This window comes from Spea bombifrons, chromosome 7 (assembly GCF_027358695.1).
Source record: "Spea bombifrons isolate aSpeBom1 chromosome 7, aSpeBom1.2.pri, whole genome shotgun sequence".
Lineage (NCBI taxonomy): Eukaryota > Metazoa > Chordata > Amphibia > Anura > Pelobatidae > Spea > Spea bombifrons.
Genome location: NC_071093.1, coordinates 29,244,844 through 29,265,190, shown reverse-complemented (window position 1 = coordinate 29,265,190; position 20,347 = coordinate 29,244,844). Strand labels below are relative to the sequence as shown.

At 37.5% G+C, this 20,347-nt stretch overlaps 1 protein-coding gene across 1 annotated transcript in view; it reads left to right on the top strand.

The window, feature by feature from the left end:
* The first annotated feature begins 7,347 nt into the window (after positions 1 to 7,347).
* PCBP3 (poly(rC) binding protein 3) overlaps positions 7,348 to 20,347 on the top strand; it is a 38,276-nt gene continuing 25,276 nt past the window's right edge. The window contains exons 1-2 of the mRNA XM_053471131.1: positions 7,348 to 7,390; positions 9,173 to 9,280. The gene's annotated coding sequence lies outside the window, so the exon portion shown is untranslated. The remainder of the gene's footprint in view (positions 7,391 to 9,172; positions 9,281 to 20,347) is intronic.

Here is a 20,347-nt window from a genome sequence, read left to right as displayed (position 1 = left end):
ATCCCTTAGGGAAGAAATATCGGTGTCAACTTCCCTTTTATCGGGGTCATAATCGCTGTCAGAGCCATCAGAATCTGAAGCAGTGTCTTGTAATTTGGAGGTTTTGTCTACATAAGAGTCATCTGACTCACTACTGGAAGTACTGTGAAAGGAGTCAGGTTTCATTCTTGGCCTTTTAGGCCTAATTAATTCTTCCTCCTGAGAGGGTCTTATGTGTGATTTAGCAACACATGTATGTATGCTGCTCATAGGCTGGAGCGAGTCATTATGGTCTTGGTCTTGCATAGATTGGAAATATCTAAGTTTTGAATCCTCCGAGTTACGGAGAGCATGACCGTCACAATGGCGCCTTTTCTGAAGGGCCTTGTCTGATTTAACTCCATCTTTCACATTATCTCCCACTTGGGGGGTCTGACTGAACATTTGTATATCAGCTTTTTTAGGAGCCATGGTGTTAGCAATGGCCACTGACACAGATTTAGCTATAGCTTCAGACATATTAGCCATAGCCGATTGGAATGCCTTTGAAACAGATTCCTCCATAATGTGATGTAATTGAGTGTCAGATAAATTAATCTCCTTATCACTGTTAGGTGAAAGGGGACAGGCATCCACATATGAGGAAACGGATTTTGAAGAATCCATTTAGAAAAGAATAGCTGTACTGACTGAAAAGATACCTGCTAGAGGAAAAATCGCCGTCTGAAACAAAGCTATACCACGCTGCTACGATATGAATTACCGCGTCAGAGCTGTGGGCGGGGAATTGCAAGTTGAGGTACTGAGCATGTGCGAAAAACTTCAGTCAGATAGACAAAACGGAAGAAAAATGGCGGTTTACGAAGGAGAACAACCAGAGATAACGTACACATAAAGTGGAAAGTAAAAGGGGGTTAACGCAGTGAGTAAGCAAACAGACATTTAATAAAATGGAAACTAAAACAGAAATTATGAAGTAAATAACGTAGAATAATGAAAGAAACAATATATACCATAAATGGAATACATGAAATTCAGCATATATAGGTTGAAAAACAACCAAAATATGTATAATAGAAAATCACAGGTACTTATCTTTCTAGGGAGCAGCAAAGAAAGAGGATTTGGCAGTTACTCAGGGTCCTTATATATACTCTGCTGTTGTGCTATTGGTGTGATGTTCAGTTTTCTGTTAACTGTTTCAGTGCTGTAATATTTTCTTTGCTGCTATTTGGGAGTAGTAAAGAGAGATTTGCATAATATGAAGCCTCCTGTCTTGACATAAAATTCAACCTAAACAAACAGAATCTTCTGACTCACAGTGAGAAGTCATAACCAGGGCAAGACTTTCTGTTTTTACTCATTTGGAAGTCCACATTGTAAACAATTCTATAAAATTAATCTTATTCATTTGGACTGCAGTGTCCTATTTAATCTCACCGATAGAGCGTATGATAGCTGGAGTATCCTGTTAAAGAGGACAGAAATACTGAACGCACCAAAGCTTTTTATACATATACATACCATTGCACCCACAGAATGTTCTATTGCACCCATATTGCAAAATGATGGACTTGCCACTGCACCCACTTGCACCTCCATTAATTGTACCTGCATCCATGTTGCAGGAATTGTTTTATTCTCCAGTTCTCCGGGTCAAGACCCGAATCCTCCGGGTTGCAGGAGCGGGGTCTTGACACGCCCTGCTCCCCGCCCATTTTCCATGTGAATGGGGGTGTTTCCCGCCGACGTCAGCAGAAACTTCCCTGACGTCATCAGGACCTCCCACTGACGTCGGTGGGAGTTCACCTGGCGGTGGGAGGTCCCGCTGACATCAGTGGGAGGTCCTGGCCGCGTCCCGCAAGGTATGATTATAAATATGTACAACATACATATTCCCCGGCTGCTGCTTTATGCTAATGATGTGAAAGTTACTTTATTACATGTGAATGGCTGAGCAGATGAGTTTTACAGCAGCTCTGGTGTGATTAGAGTTTAAAGGATAAAGAAAAATTTTTCCTCACTACAGTTGTTTTTTAAAATGGCGAGATTCTCCTCCTCTTAGTGTAGTTAAAATGGCGTCTGTTTTCTTTCGTTCATTATTAAGACAAATGGACAAAACTGTACATTTCATTACCAAAACGCATTTGTAATTTGACAAAGGCTGGTGGTAGAATTAGTGCATGGAAAGTGCTAAAATATCAGCATTTGAAATACTCTGGGGTGTCTAGTTTTCAAAAATATTGGTTTGATATTGGCGTGACGCTCCAAGCAGTTGTGTCCAAATTTGAAAACCGGAAATCCTTGGGCATATGGTAAAGTAATAGTGAAATAGAGGCTTAGGAAAAGTAGGAAACGACTGGCTGCAAATGGAGAAGATCAAGGCTAGGAATGGCTAGAATCGGACACCATTCTCCCTAACCACAGACTCCCCCAAAGGCCTATCAGTCTAAGAATTAGGCATGCTAGCAAAAAAAAATCACACTAACTACCATAAGTTTGTTGCATGTTCGCCTACATATATGAATGTGGGACCAAATTGGATTAGTAAATGGCACATCAAAGTATTTTGACCACTAGGTGGCACTGCTGCAGATGTATAACACTTAAGCATCTGCAATGGAATTAAACACAAAGCTTTATTTTCATTATATTTCAGCCTTACTAACAGTAAGTGTTATATAATGTTTAGTAGACTATTTTAAATGAAACATGTCAGTTATTTTAATAAGATTGAAAGAATGTACACAGGAACATGAAAAACATTGTGATTTGCTTAATTTTACAGTTTTGTCTGTTGAAAACCCTGCAAAGTTCTGGTCTTCCAGGACCTGGGGAGGGAGTGACATTTGCACCCTGGGCCGCTTGATGGTCAGTGATGGTCAGAGATGGTCATATGGTCTGCAGAAAGGGAATGTGTGGTAGTCTGAGTTTGTGTCAGCTACAGCGGGGGTGCTGGCCATTTAGATTTACATGCTCCCCAGTCCAGAAGGTGCCAGCCTTCCAGCGTCCAGGGGCAGGCTGGGCAGGGGGGGGCAATTGCCAGGCCACCCTGAATCCGGGCCGGGACGGCCGGCAGATGAACATTCAAAGTAGCTGCCGTGCGGCCACAAAGTTCAAAATTAAGCGGCTGCGAGCGGGATTGAAAGCCCCGGGTGCTGCACATCTGAGGGGTGCCACCACGCTGGCACGCCTCCAGAGACGATGCCAAATCCTGGCGCACAACACTGAAGCCACACCCACCGCTCACTGCACCGGAAGGACAGGACACAGAAGAAGAAGAACGAAGAGGAGGAGGACAGTGACAGAGGAAAGGTAGTAAAATATTCAGGGAGAGTGGATTAGTAAGTGTGTGAGAGTGATGGGTGTTATGCTGTAGTTTATGCTGAATGTTTGTGAATGAGAGTTTGAGATAGCATGGATGTGTAAGTGTGTGGGGGGTAGCATGGCATAGGGAGGCTGTAATCACATCCCTATCATGCCCAGGTTCCAGCATGTACTGGCTGCCTGGGCATGATAGAAGTGTGATTGCTGTTGTCAATTATAAAAAAATGTGTCCAATTTTGGTGTGTTAACAACACTTTTATTAAAAGTAAGTAACACACCAAAATTGGACAAAAAAACATCAATAACAGTATTAATATATATATATATATATATATGATTGCTAACAGTGATCACACTCCTATCATGCCCAGGTAACCAGTACATGCTAGAACCTGGGCATGATAGGATTGTGATTGCTTTTAACAATTATATATTCTGTATTTATCGGCGTATAACGTATTTTAACTAAAATATGAAGCTGAAACCCTACCTGCGTGTTATACGCCGATAAATCCTAGAGCTGCACGGTGTTAATAAGCCGCAAGAAGCTGCAGAATCTTCCCCTGCACAGCTCTCTCGCGCGCCCTCTCTGATGCCAGGAGCCGGGTGATGACGTCACTCCGGCCCCACCATCAGCACAAAAAGTAAACCCATACCAGATCTCCCAAAAGGTAGGAAGTCTGGATGGGCCTCTCAAATACTGGCAATATTGGCAATATATAAAATTAATGTGTGTGTGTCTCTGAGTGTGTGTGTGTCTGAGTGAGTGTGTCTCAGTGTGTGCGTGTCTGTCAGTGTCTGTGAGTGTGTTTGTCAGTATTTGTGTGTCACTGAGTGTGTGTCTGTCAGCTTTGCTGATCACTGAGCTCCTTCTTTTTGCATCACTATTATAATAAATGTTATAATGTAATAAATATTATTCCAACATTAAGTTCAGAGTTTCCAAGTCATTTATTTTAAATTTATTTTTTTTACTCAAATTTCCTTTAAAGTGAGGGTGCATGTTATACACCAGTGTGTGTTATACAGCGATAAATACGGTATGTATTAAAATATATATATATTAATATTGTTATTGATTTTTTGTCTAATTTTGATGCGTTACTTTTAACCCCTCAAAACGCATTGTTTTCAATGGGTTTAGGGACCACCCATTGTCCTTAAGGGGTTAATAAAGTATTTGAACGTTTTCTGGTTTATTTTTTTTCAGTTTTGGCCAAGTGAATGCTGAATTTTCAGTTTCGGTTCAGAATTTTCATTTCAGTGCATCCTTACTATATATTAAGCCAGTCACTGAAGTGGTAGGCCTACACCACATCAATGTTTGGCTTAGTATATAGTGATAGGGGTTATACTGCAGTATAGTCAGTGTCTGGCTCAATGTATAGTGATTACGCTGTGGCACCATCAATGTGTGCCAAAGTATATAATGATAACTGTTATGCTGTACCACCGTCAGTGTTTGCCTCAGTGTATAATGATAGGTGTTATGCTGTACCACAGACAATGTGTGCCTAGTATATAATGATAACAGTTATGTTGTACCCCCGTCAAAGTGCACGCCAGCCACTTTAATTTCATTAGGCGCCGGCAGAGTGACTGCCACACGACGTCCACTTTCAATGTCGCTCGCAGCTTCTTTGGAGGGGTGAATCGATATGGTGGTGTGCTTTGGAAGAGAAAGAAGATAAAGGCAAGGGTGGGGAGGAAGAGCGAGGAAAAATAGTACTTTTTAATTTTTTTATTAAATAAATCCGTAACTTTCTATTGTGTTCGGTTTTTGACGATGCTTTCAAAGTCTAAACATTATATTTAACGATACCTGCTCTAACTAATCTGAAAGAAGGTCCATATCAAATATACCAAGATCTGTCTTATGAGACCCAGAGCTGGAGAAGAGGATTTGCATCATCTTTACTTACTTTAAGACAAAATAATACCAAATACAGATGGACTACCTCATCTAACTTGAGAGTCTGGTGGGATGGCCTGAAAAGAACTTTTGACCTACAGCTAAAGTTAGAAGAATGGTGCAAGTCCTTAAATATACCATCAAAGATATAATACAACTTAATTTAAGGCTCCATTTTTTGGTTGGCGTTCTGAAGAAGAGCCATATATACTTAAATATGTTTTTTTTCTTTTTCTTCTTTTTTTTATAACTCTGCTAATATGGGATAAAATTCTGAATATATTATTAGTAACTGTAATTCTACAATAATGGAGCACTAGGAGCACTTTATGGATGGAGAATTAGCCTTGCTCCTGTCTGTTTGTCTCATAAGCATATAGCATACAATAATCTTGTTATGCACACACTTTATATAACCCAGGGAGCATCACTGTCCGGAAACCTCAATACTTCCTCAACAGCAGCAAAAAATTGGACTGAAGCGTTTGCTTGGACGCTGGCTTTGTTAAGTCCAAATAATACCTCTGCCTTGAGAATTTTAATGACAAATTAATTAATAATTAACAGTATATATAAAACAGTCTTTATAGACAGTCCTAATTGAATTAGACGGTTTAAAAGATGTCCCAATTAGGATATGGGGACAGTAGGATTAAATGTCAAAAGTTCCAAGTTGAAAAATGCGCAATTCCCAATTGTGGCGTTTTACCTCCCAAAGAACCTGAGAAATGGTTGGCATGGTTGGTATCACTGTACTCGGGAGATGTTGCTGAACACACACACTGGGTTGTGTTGTGTGACAGTGACATATACTAGGAGCTGTAAATTCGTACCTGAAGTACAATTTGTGGGATAAAAAACACAAAATAAATTACTACCACAACGTTTGAGAAAGGTCTTGTAGTAGAGTTAGTGCATGGAATTGGTTAAAATACAAGCATTTGAAATACCTTGGGGTGTCTAGTTTTCCAAAATATATGGTTTGATAGGGGTAAATTGCACTGGCCGGCTTCAAAGAACTCCATAAATAGCACATGGGGCAGAATGACCAGATTTGGAAAAAATGGTTTTGAAATAGCAAAACTCTACTTGTACTTATTGCCCTATAACTTGCAAAAAAAGCATTAAAACATTGGCTATTTCTAAATTCAGGACAAATAGAATCTATTTAGCAAGTTTTTTCATTAGCTTTTGTAGATGAGTAAAATATTTTTTCTAATAAAGGTGAGAAAAGGTGCAGATATGATTTTCACTAAATAGGAGAAAAGAAAATTACAGCTAAACACGAGCTCGGTAAAAGTGTTAAAACAGCCTTGGTCATAAAGGGTACAAAAAAATAGCCTGGTCTTTAAGGGGTTAACTGAGAAGCAGACAAGGAAAGAAGACACAGGGAGAAGCAGACAAAAGAAGACAGAAGGACAAGAAAAGGTAAGAAAAGAAGCAGAGTTGTGGGAAAGGGACATGGAACTGGTCGGCAGAGAAGATTAAGTGCCAGACGGAGTATAAGACAGAGTATGAGAGAATGTGAGAGAGAGCGTGAGTAAGTGTGAGAATAACAAAAACAACAAAATGCAAACAAAAATTCGGAGCTCTCTGTTTCGTTTTTGTTTGTTGTGTTGGGGTCTCTCGTCATTTTCAGACATTCGTATAGTTCCCAATTTAAAACTTTTCCCACACAAATCTTGTGGAATTGCCTACATTTTCTGCTTGTTTCCCTGTATTTATATGTACATTTCTGATTGCATCTCTTTGTGATTACGAATGTTTCTTGTATGGCAATACAAGTGTTTTGTGTTCGGTCATTAAGGGATCATGGCGGTTCCCCAGTTATAGTTGTTGCTAGCTTTGTACTTGACACGTTATAAATCAGCTGTTGAATGTTCGTTAGCAGCTGAAGGTTAATTGGAAGGTACAGCATTGATTTGGGATAGAGAAAACATTATTTCCTGCCCGCAGGATGTCCATTTCAGAACATGTGCTTGGATTCCCACTCTTGGATGTTCGCTCCCCTTCACGCCCTTCTGAAAGGATTAGTGAGATGACCACACACCACCTCCCTCTCACAGAATTGACCTTGCTGGAAGGCATGTCAGAGGTTACTTAAATGGTGAGAATGAGCAGGGTATGGAGCCTTGGATGCCACTGGTCTGCTCACAGACTCAACTGTGGATGGTGAGTCCTTGATTCTGCTTATTCTATGGCTGGACCATTAACTCAAAGCATCTCTCATAAAGCCTGTAAATTGTGTCTAACCAACCTAACCCTGTAACAAATTCCTGAAATGCAGCAGTTTGCAGTTAGACAGAGGTCCGTCTCAAATGTATCTTGGTCAGGTAACCTCTAGTGACTGGTAGAAGCTACCATTTATATACCTAAAATCTTAGGAGCAATATGAACTCATGTAAAATATACAAGCTTAATTTAGAAATAATATGTACAGAGGCCATGGTATTTTGTACTCGCCTTATATGTAAGTATATAGTACTTATAGTATGTAAGGTTTTAAAGTGAATGAAATGCAGTGTTCTACTGTTCAACTATAATACTTAATACTTTGTGAATTGTTTTTGCAGGACATCACTACAGGGCTGGAATCTACCACTAGTCTACCAATAAAATTCCTTACACATGAAATGTGTTGCATATATATTTATAATTATGCCTAAAAGAGCCAATATGTAGAATGATTATGATAAAAAATAGCAATATTGCTATGTTATTTTGGGAAATGTCATTATTTATCTCTAAATGTATACATACATAAGTTGTAGAATGCAACTGTTTTAAATGTTTTATATATTTACACTCATGCTACGTGCGCATTCTGTTCTAGTACTTTTTTCTAGTTTCAGCTGCCCTTCTGTATGTATAACACTGGGTGGACAACGACATTTCTTACCTATTTACCTTGCCCATTTCTTTCTTTCCCATCTGGTAAAATTCTTTACTATTTTTCCAACCCAGTGTTTACTGTGAGATACTGAACTGATTTTTAATAGATGCTGATGGAAGAGATTTTCTCAACAGCTGAGTGGGTTTAAGCTGGAACTTCTAATCCAGATTTCTCTCCATCGCTAAAACTGAGCACATTTGATATGAAAGCTGGCCTGGCAGTTAACCCACTCAGCACCAAGCGCTGATGAGGAATTAGATCATTTGTATCTGCCCCTTAAAACTGTTGTAAAATTGGCCAGTTGAAACCACCAGCCTCGTTTTATAGCTCAAGCCCATATTCACATTGTCATAATGTCAAGTAACAGCAGCTATGCATACTGGACTGGCTTTATTAATAGGCAGCGGGCGCAGGGTTTGTTCTACTACTAACCCTGTGTAGGATCGTCACTGAATATAGCATACGCGGTCTGGATTATCAGTAGATCAGATGTTTAAGAGGCATTTGACAACCCCCTCACCCTTTCCTAGGATAGCTGCAATTCACTGTTATCTTTTATTTTACATAAGCTTGTTAGTCTCTCTAGTGTAGGTTTGGAGTTGAACAATGTGTTGGTTTGAGTGTGTCTTGGTATAAAGTTGTGTTTGATGAATTTGGGTGTTTCAAATAGTGATTGAAACCACATTTCTTGACTTGGGCACATTGCACAATTTATTTTGGTTGCTGATTGGAAATGAAAATGGTTTCTGCCGCTTGCCCTGAATAAGCATGCCCTTGCAGACAGGCGTTGTGTTAGATGTAGACTCCACTGCCAGGGGCCATTGCCCCATTTATGCCTCAGTGGAGTCCAGTCACAGTAATGAGAGGCAGCTGTAGGAGATATTGTGTGAGCACCTACAGCAGTGAATCCCATTTACAGAAAACAAGGGATTTTGGAGGAAAATAGGTCACATGCGCAATGTCCCTTTACACGTGATGGCATCTTTGGGCCAATAAGGTTTTTCATCCTTTGAGCTCACAAAAAAAACCTCAATTGGAATTTACTTATTTTTTTCCTTCAGCATTTCACGTCTACTCCCAGCGGTGAAAGAGAGACTTCACCACTGCATACTTCACCAAAGGAAGCCATAAGAGATTGCCGATAGGGTCTACCACCACACAATTTAACGGTAAGGCATGGGGATGGATCCAGCTTTTGGAAATGTCTATATTGAACTACAAGGCAGAAAATCAAAGCTAGTAAATATAAATGCACTGTTTTACGGTTAGGGATTCACTGAAAAATTGGGGGACATGAAAATGACATATCTAAAGAATAAACCTTGTACTTGTGTGTTTAGTGTATGTATGTATATATATATATATATATATATATATATATATATATATATATATAATATATTTATTACAATTATTAATTAATTGATTATTTTACATTTTTAATTTCAATATTTTTTTGCTCCGTATATACGATCTTTATTTATAAAGGATGGTCGTAGAACAATGGAACGGGAAGGAAAAAAATTGAGAAGCACAAACAGCATTTTAGTGATTTGAAACAATATGTAATGATAAACAGATGTTTTTCACCATTTCAGTACCTCCAAATAAAGAGAATCTAGTAACAGTAATATAGATAGATAGATATTATTTCTGTGTGTGCATGTGTATTTTTTTAAAAAAAGCTATATATATATATATATATATATATATATATATATATATATATATACTATATATTTATCAGTTAATCAGTTATCAGTTATATATTTATTTCACAGTGCATTCTTTTTATGTGAAAATATAGTCTTTCATCTGGCCTGATTTTTTTTAATATGGAAACCCAATAATATAATCTCTTCTACCCTCAAGGTATTCTGCATTAACACATAGATTCTTGTATTACAATATATATATATATTGAGCTATATATGTATCAAATCATATTACTGATAAGCCAAGTGAACGTTTGTGTGTTCACCATAAGAAGGCACCTTTCTACATGAAATGTTACTGAAATAACCCTATCTTTATGAACACAATGGCGGAATCTCCATTTTCACTGGTCACATTTGTGGACCGATCCAAGTAGCTTTCCTTTGGTAATTTACTTGTTTTGTCTGCTTTACTATCAAAATATATGTTCCAATCTGTTGCATTATTAAATAAGCAGATATCATTAGACTTGTAATATACATTATTGTGTTACTTATATGTCTCCTTTCTTCGTTCAGCCATGCTTTTTGTAACCATGTTTCTTGCTGTGATTCATCATTTTTAAGTTAGAAATGTCTGTCTTTATCTATCAGTAGTTAAAATGGCTTCGGGAGTAAGAAAAGCATTAATTTCATATGAGGTTTAATAAAACAAACTATTTTGTTATTTTCCATTATGTATATCCAGTGTCTGTATTACGGTAGGAGATGCTGGCGGTGTTAAAGATGTGTATTTAATGTCTGTGCTTTTGAGAGCAGCATGGGAAGCATTAGCATTGGTATTTTGATGGATAAGGGGTATGTTGCTGAATTTTGTACATTGGAGGGGATAGTATTGTTACCTGACGCATATAATGTCCTGGATACATGATAATAGGATATGTGGCATGCATCTGAACAAGGGGTGAAAGATAAATATCTTACTTTTCCCTGAAACCACCAAATAAATTATAAGATCGCAATAGCAGGGCCCTTTCCTTCTCCTGTACCAGAATGTTTTAATGTGTCATTTTATATTGTCACTTATTTCCACTATCTCTCTTTGGAACAGCGTTACGAAATAGAACTAAATGTAATGTAATATAGATAGCTGTTATCTGAACAAGTGATACATTTTCAAGTTGAATAAACTAAACAAACCCTTGATATCCTTTATACCATTTGAAGTAAAATTAAGGGTTTTTGAGTCCATATGATGGCAAAAAAGACAACAAAAAATTAAAGCCTGCTACGGTTCATATTTTTGTGCGTTTGTCTTGTACAAGTCGACATACAAAACTAGGCTAATTAATTGTACAGAAGAACTTGGGCTGGTATGATGCTCTAATGACATTTTCAGACCACAATATCTTTAAGCCTAGGAGCACATAATAATTAGATCTGTCCTTGTGTGTATGTTATCAAAATATGTCACTATTCAGTGTTCCTCATGTCTGGGTATTCTAAAATGGACATGTTTAGAGTCAAATAGACAACGACTGTAGCAAATGAATCATGTTAAATAGCAACGCATACTACCAAGGGGATTTATATAATATATATGTAATGTATGTTTGTGTTTTATGAGGTAAAAAGATCCCCCCAAGGGCAGCTATCACTAACATAACACTTAATATAATAATTACCTACATTTTGTGTGTGCGGGGGGGGGGAGGGGATTGTTATTAAAGTTGCAAACTGTGGCAAATAGTGGCAAACGCAGCATCAATTCATTTGCTGTCCTTATGTGCTATACCCTTCTGCCCCACCTATATAACGGTAACCAGAACAAATTAGCTGTCCCAAAAAGGGGCAATAAATTAACAGTGATAAAAAAACCAATGTGATCATAAATATACCTGGATTTCTAAATTATATTTATATATCTTAAAAGCACCACTACATAGGTTAACTTAATGTACTGGTTGCCTATATGTAAAAATGGGAATCCTTATTTGCTACAAAAATGTTCTTTGGTAGACTTAAATGATTCAAACTCCTCCCATTAACTATAAAAGTATTTTAAATGCCGTTATGTATCATGGTTTTTGTTTTTCAGTGTATTTGATTTAGAGTTATGGTATAGCAAGTTAAGGAGTGTTTTACCTCAGAAGACCAGAGTCTAATAGTTAATGGCGAAAAGCTGCACAACTTTTAAATAGTGTATGTGCAATACATCATACCGCCAAAATGTTGATATTATTTCTCATGTAGACCGTAGCTTTAGTTTAAGGTTAAAATACATGATTTGAATGAGATGCAATATACATTTCAAGTGTGGTGTCTGGCTAGAGATATAGTTAAATAGGGCTTATGTATAGAAAGTGATTGGCTCAATCAATCCTGACCTCTTCATTCCAAATTGAACAATGGACTTGAAAGGTAAAGGTCTCATATACTATAGTGCCTTCATTGATCTAAGTACCATACTTTCCAACAGCCCTGGTTTCTGCTACGCAGTCCCTATTTCAGGCATAGTCCCAGGAAGTTGCCCCACTGTCCCGGTTTTGCGGGTAGTGGAGAGTATAGGCCAATTAAGGAGATCCTCTGAGGGAGGAAGTAAAAAAGCAATGCAGCACAGACCTCCTTTGAGGTTCACACATTGCCTCCTCATGACACTAGCATTGCTACGTGGCATATCGAGTCAGGCGGGTGGGTGGCCATCTCTCCTGCCCGACCACATTTCGGAGGCTGGTCCAACCCCTCTCCACCTCTTAACACCCCCCCCTACACAGTTGTCCCACTTTGGACATCTGAAATGTTGGGTGTATGAAACATATTGATTACACCGTAGTAGTTATATGATTTTAGGTCTTGGAGTGGGCTTTCTAAGGTTTGTGCACCTGGTAGTTTGGTGGATCTGTGCCCAAAGAAAAAAATAGCCTTCATGGAAGGATTCTTTTAGATCTCATCCACAGAAAACATACATCTGTCATTGAATGTTATTTTTAGTGTTCTACTTATTGAAGTTACAACGAACCTAAATCAACTGTTTCAATTGTTCATTTTGGGAATGTACTATGAGCAAAAAAGTCCAGCCCAAGTAATAGTTATAGTTTGTCGCAACAATAACGTGACATGGTTTTCTTGCTCTATATAACAGTTACAAGACAGAGCAGATGAGATATTTGAATCATGCTATACTAATACTACCAATAATCAATGGATATTCTTATTTACTGTAAATGTGTTAAAATTCAACACACTTTTTCACTGTAATGATTCTAACAATCTAACAGGCATTATTCACTCAAATACAATGGATACTTGTTGCATCCATATGAATCGTGTACCTAGTTCCAGCCAAAACCAGTGTTCTCAGAAAATAGTGTGGACATGTACTTTTAGGAGAACAAAATATGGGATAGAGTTCATCCTGTATTCTTTCACAACTTGAAGCCCAAAGAAGGACTGACAAGGGTTTTTTGTGCGTTTTACTTGCAATTCCACTTATAGCCTCATAGCATCAGGAATTAATAAGGAACATGGGCAGCATCTAAGCACTGACTGGATCCTTCCTATGGCCCCTTTATGGGTTTTCCATACCTTACATGAGTGCCTTGTCTACTAAATGTGCTTAAGGCTGCCCTGCTTGGCACTTCATTTGGCATTTGGCTAGATCAGCTTGTGTTACAATTGTTTTTGTCCCACCTGAAGATTGTAAACTCATTTGAGCAGGGCCCTCCTGACCTGTTGTTTCTGTAAGTCTAATTGTTATTTTATATACTACTTGTCATGTCCTGTTTACCCATTATACAGCACTGCGGAATATGATGGCACTATATAAAACAAAAATAATGTTCAACTGACCATTTAAACTCTATGTTTCTTCTAGTTTCCAAGTGGTTGTGCTAATTTCTGCTTTTGTATTTTGCAGAGCCATATTAATGTTTCAACATTCACTGGTAAATCTGAAAATATTTAAACATATATTGGTAATTCTTATATGAAATGGCTATACAAAAGTAGGGAGGTAGGGTGGTGATTTTAATAATATTTTGATTCAAAATGACGACATTCTATAACAACATAATTTTGTTAAAAGACAGTATTCAATTTGTTCATAGCTTTTATAACGTTGAGTGATAAGTTTGGATAACAAATGTAGAGTTTATATTGTCAGTTCAACATAAATTAGGTCACTCAAATATTTGTAGGGGGAAGTGTTTTTTGTACGTTTCCACAAGTACAATTATAATAGGTAAAAAGATGCTTTCTAGGTAGCTTAAAACAATATGTTTCCATGAGATCATAAGATATGAATGTAAATATGATCTGTGATAACATGCTGAGTGGTTACATTTTAGCACTTGACAGTAAATACAAATCTGGAAAAAAATTCACAATTCTAATTTCGATGTGAATGGCTATGGCTAATATCCAATTAGTTTATTGACATTTTTTCAAAATAGTAACACAGTGTATTCGTGCTAGGTATCTAAGAACATATAGTCATATAGTATTTTCAAGTTTTAACACTGGTATACATAGTATAGTACATTTTTTAATGTGTTTTAATCATTTAGCAATAAACCCCATAGCATATACAGTAAGAAAATCCCTTTTTTGCAGGGCTCAAGCTCATCTTGCATGAGTCCCTCTTAGATACTGAAAATGTAATGAAGTATCAGTGAATAGTGATGTGCTAAGGCATGACCCAGGACAATGACTCAGCCTCTCCTTACCTCCATGGCGCATCTTCCATTAAGAAATTAAGCACACAGTTCTGCATTGTGTTAACAGTTATGTGACAGAGAAACCCCCAAAAGCTGTAAGCCTAAATCAAACTGGCCTAGGCCAGAATACACCACTGGTTATTTTGTGGGGGGTATTGATACAGTCTATAGTGGTGTCCATTTTAGGTTCTATATCCTTAAAATCTCAGTAACAGCGGTCTGCCTTCTCTGTCTGCCATCTATGTCACCTGTTTCATTGAAACAATTCACTTTTTGATGACTGGCCAGCTCAATCAATAATATTACCACTAAAATTGGAGTCAAGTTGAGATATGCATAATATTCCCGTGCACCTTGTTCATATACAAACCTAACAATAACATTACTATTTTTCATTCAACTAAATGGAATGACTTAGAAGACCTAGCTGGGCACAAAAACTTGAACTTTGGTTATCTACCACTATACATAATGCAATTACAAACGGCTTGAACTGGCCAAGATCAGACAACCCCTCATCTGAGACTTGTTTAAGATCGACATGTGGTGTCCAACACAACGGTTGCCTGAAACCATGTTCTCATTACAAATGAAAACTATTGACAGGTCCCATGAATTTGGATGCCAACTAATTGGTATCAGGACCACTGCTCATCTCAGTGGAAAATAAATCATTTTAATGCATACTGAGGAGTACAGATGCGCATCTACATGAGTTTTTGGGAACAGAACATGCCCTGCGACTGAAACCGGTTGCAACTTGGCCATAAAGAGTAACAGGAAGGCAGCCTTCCCTTTATACTAATATAAGGCCTTGCTGTTTTCACCATGATCTTATAAAAAATACTTGACTGCTGTCATATTTTACAATTACATTTACCATCTAAGCATCCCACATATATCTTCCAATATGTTCTATTTTCTATATATTATATATTTGTTTATTGCAGATTACATACTACTCATAATATATATTTATGTAGTTCCAGTGTCTATTACAAGCCATAAAATATTCTGTATTGCAATTAATTAGTAATATTCACTACTGTCAGTTTTAATTGTATATTTACAACATGTCTTAATCTCTTTTATATTCATGGATAAGAAAAATCAGAATTTTAGATAAGAGGAAATTTGTCAGAATACAAAAAAGGACTAGGAGCAAGCAGAACCAGACATTTATTACTACAGACAGCAAGAGGACAAAGAAGACAAGCAAACAATAGGAAGTGAACCGGCAGGGGTATCACATAAATGGATAATAGAAAACAATCAGACAGCCCAAGCACAGTGCAGAACACGCACAAGCAGGGCAAATTTAGGCAAGAACATTATTATAACAATGTCATACTAAAGAAATCTTGCATAAGGTTGCAGCAGATCTAGCTTTTCTAATTGAGTATAATGTGTAATTAGCAATGTATATAAAATACATTATATATAATATAAACACATTATGTAAACACCACTGGTAATCTTAACTTCCTCTTCTTTGGCATTATGTCGCCTCCAAATAAAGTTGGTGCTTCCCTTTTGATAAATCTGATTGGTTCAGGTTAGCTCTGCGTAAATTGTTGGCGCTATATAAATAAAAGATAATAATAATAATAGTGTTAGAAGCCAAGTGAGGAAAAGCAAGGTGAGTTCTTGCCTGGTAAATGATATGTTTTGCAGTTCTTGCCACCAGTTGCATCAGAACTCAGCTTTACTGTAAAATAGCCCCTTAACCCCATTGTATAGCAACAATAATAATAATAATAATAATAATAATAATAAATATAAAATAACCACACTGTTTAATTAATGATGCTATAAACTGTGTGGCTGGGGACAGCTACTACCTTTCCCCCCAAACATATTTCTGTAAATAATCTGCCTAGTGATTCTCTCTTCTGTCATATATTGATGATGTATCCCGCGGGGTATAAACTGTATCATTTGTGGGCCTCTCACATAATGTCTGCTAAGTGACTCATTCCTCACAAAGAACTAAAGGAATTATGGGTAAGGAGGACAGATTCCAAAAAAAGGTTTGGTCACAAATAATACTTGCCCACTGAGGGATAACATAATGTACATTGTGATGTCCGTCTAAAAGCCTGAGGGACCATTTTGTTAAATTTTCAATTCCCATTACTGTGATTTATCAGTTTGGCATGGGAAAGATGCGTTTTCAAAATAAAATAATGTATACCAGAGCTTGACAACACTTTATATACATAGTGTTACTATTTATAATGATAAACTGCCAATTTCATATTTTGTACACAAACCAGACTGTAACATTACCACCGCTAAATTCAGTAGACTGATAAACTCTTGGCTGGTCACTGTGTAATATTTATTACATCATATTACCGTTCAAAAATCATCCTCGCACTATTTCTAAATAATACAACCATCAGTTTCAACATCCATCTTTGCAACCTTACCAACTGGTTAAGTTCACAGTATTTGTTATATAAATGCAAAACTGGGCATATAAAAACATAATAAATACATAATTAATATAAGGACTCCCTAAGAGACACCTGCAATTTGACTTTGTTTGGCACACGTTTGTCGTCATCATTGATTACATAAAGACATCATCAGACAAAGGAAATCTGCCATAACACATCCAAAGCATTTTATTTTGATACATTTTGTTACATCATTTGTATGACATCTTCAATGCCATCAATTAAATATTTGAAGGTAGTCTGCCATAGTATATGTTAAGTATCTTGTTTTGATTGTTCTTTGTTAAACCATTATGACTTATGCAGTGACATAATTGGTAACATATTGGCATCATCAAAAGAAACCTGGTGTACATGTGAAGCATCTTGATTTGATCATTCCTTGCTTTATTGTTATTATAGGATTAATGACATCATCAATGGAAACTTGCCTTACCACTTGTTAAGCAACTTGTTTGATCATTCCTTGTTTTACCATTATACCATTATTGATGACATAATCAAACACAGCTCATTAGCTGTAGCACAAGGGAACCATTTGTTGGTTTTTGTTTGTGACATCTTCATGATATAATTAAGTTATGTTCACAGAAAAGGAACATCTCATTTGATCATTCCTTGCCACACCAGGATAACATCAACGATAACATCAACACATAGTACATGGAGTATGTATGTATATAATATTATATACACACATGTATAAGATATACATTATTTATTTCTTGAACTTCCAGAATTCAATATTTAATGTGGACCACTGAGGTATGACTTCCTGACACCAAAACATCTGGGATCCTTTTTATTCTTATTTACATTATTCTATAAAGCACATATATTTGAAAACCTTTCAATGGTTCCTTGAAACATTTACTGGAGGAAATCAGCTGCATCATGTTGGGATGTCTTTTTGTTATTATATTAAAGAGAATTTTATAACGGGTGCCGTTCTTCTAGAATTTGTCACACTAGAACTGTTTTTTAGCAGTGGACCTGACCACACACATAATCTATCCTGTTATACCCTTCTTTGCCAAATTGCCTAATAGAGAACTTTGTCAGAAATTATGAAGGTCGGACTGGCCATTTGTGAATAATTTTGGACTGACATGGATGTGTAAGTTTTTTGGGGGGACAGAGATGGCACAGGCAGACTGGGAACAAAGATGGCACAGGCAAGCTGTTTGGGGGACTGACAAGCTGCTTGGTGGCAAAGATGGCATAGACAATCTGGGGCACTGACAATATGTTTGGGGACAAAGATGGCAAATACAATCTGAGGACACCAACAAGGAGTTTGGGGAAAAAGATGGAACATACAATTTGTTTGGAGGCACTGACAAGCTGTTTGGGACAAAGACGGCACAGGCAGGCTGTTTGGGACAAAGATGGTGCAGACAGGCTGTTTGGGACAAAGATGGCACAGGCAGGCTGTTTGGCACAAATATGGCAGAGACAAACTATTTGGGTCTAAGATGGCATTCATAGGCTGTTTTGAGGCAAAGGCGGTACATACAACTGTTTGGGGACAAAGTCGGGTGAGATCCCTACAGCTTACCGTAAGGACCCAAAGCACCCAATGATGGTATTCAGGAGTTATTGCGCAGTAGTGGAGTCAGACAGGGCCTGGTGCAGGGCAACTGCCCTCTCCCGCACCTAGGGTTGTGCGGCCACATACCAGGGCCCTGACATAGCAGCGCATGTTGTATCTTGCAGGCACCCTGGAGCACGCATGAGACATAGCTCTACAGAGAAATATGCAGGATGCTGCAGGGTGGGATTTGGGAAGCTAACCAGCATAATATAAAAGAGTCTAATGAAACATAACAAGCAAGAGGACTCAGCGAGCAAGGGGGACATAGCCAGCATGTGGGACAGGGAGAAACAGAGAGACCAAGCAAGAAACCTAGCGAGAGAGAAATACATGGGAAAGTGAATAAAGCATAACCAGCAAAGGGGAACAAAAGTAAGAATACGCAGAACACAGATTCTAAACATAACCAGACAAGACATACATGGTACAGGACACAACAAAGGACAGGGAACAAGGCAAGGAACACAAGGGATGGTGTGAGGACAGGGGAACTGTAGCGAAAAAGGAAAATATAGAGATAAGCAGCTCCACAGCCTAGATGGGGCCTGTCAGTGGCACTGTAGAACATGTTGCTTTTGTCATAGGTCCGGGTTGGGATTATTGTTGAATATGATATGAATATGAAAGGGGACATGCTAAGAGAAGGGTATTAAGATGATGGTGAAATAACAGATGGGTATAGAGATAATGAGATTTATGTTACGATGCACGAGGATGGAGGGGATGATTGCGGTGGAATATGGGGTGATAATATAGGGGGTGTAAATTATGGTATGGGGGTATGAATATGGTGGTTGGGGGATAATGATTGTGGTTGGGTATTGGAAGGAGTAAGGATGTTGGGGGTATGATGATGGTCAGGGGCAACTCTACATTAACACATCCATACAAACAGCCACTCTTACAACATAAACATACACACACACACACCCACTAATACTTTACACATACATGCATAAATACACTCACAACATACAATTACACATATATAAACACACAATCACTCTAAAACCATACCTGTACATATACATATAGACACCACTTTAACACCATACATGTATAAATACATACACATAGCCACTCTAATACCATGCACACACACACACACATGCTCTAACACCATAAACATACATGCACACGTAATCTAAAACCATACACTTATATACACAGTTACTTTAACAATATACACTTATATACACATATAGACATACAGACATTCACTCTCTCTGAAAATCCAGACAGCTCACACACGTCCCCCTCCCCCAGACTTCTTCTTACATTTTTAGTGCTAATTTGTTTTAAGAGTGCTACAAGTTTATTTGCAATGTTTATCTTAAATTATTTCAGTTATTTTTTAAAATAACTTTAAAACAGTTAAATTCATACTTTGTGGGTTTTTTTTTTTGCATTATACAAACTATACCATTGCTCTCTCAGTTGGTCTTAGCCTATTACATGATGTCATAGACCACAGTGATATTAAGAACTATGTGCTTTCCTATGTATCTTATTTAAGACTAATATGTTTTTCAAATATACAATAAAATGCTGGGTTTGTTTCTATTCTAAACAAAAAATGTTGTGGCCAGAACCTGACTGAAAATGGCACTATGAAATACGTGGTTGATATTTAGTTATTTCCAGGGTTGGTTCTAAGGTTCTGAAAAGAATAAGGTAGCCATCAATTCAGTCTCTATAATAATTTATACATGTCCACGCTTAACATTTTAGGGAAACAGTAATATATTTCCCATTTTCTGTCCCAAACATAGTGTTATATATATATATATATATATATATATATATATAT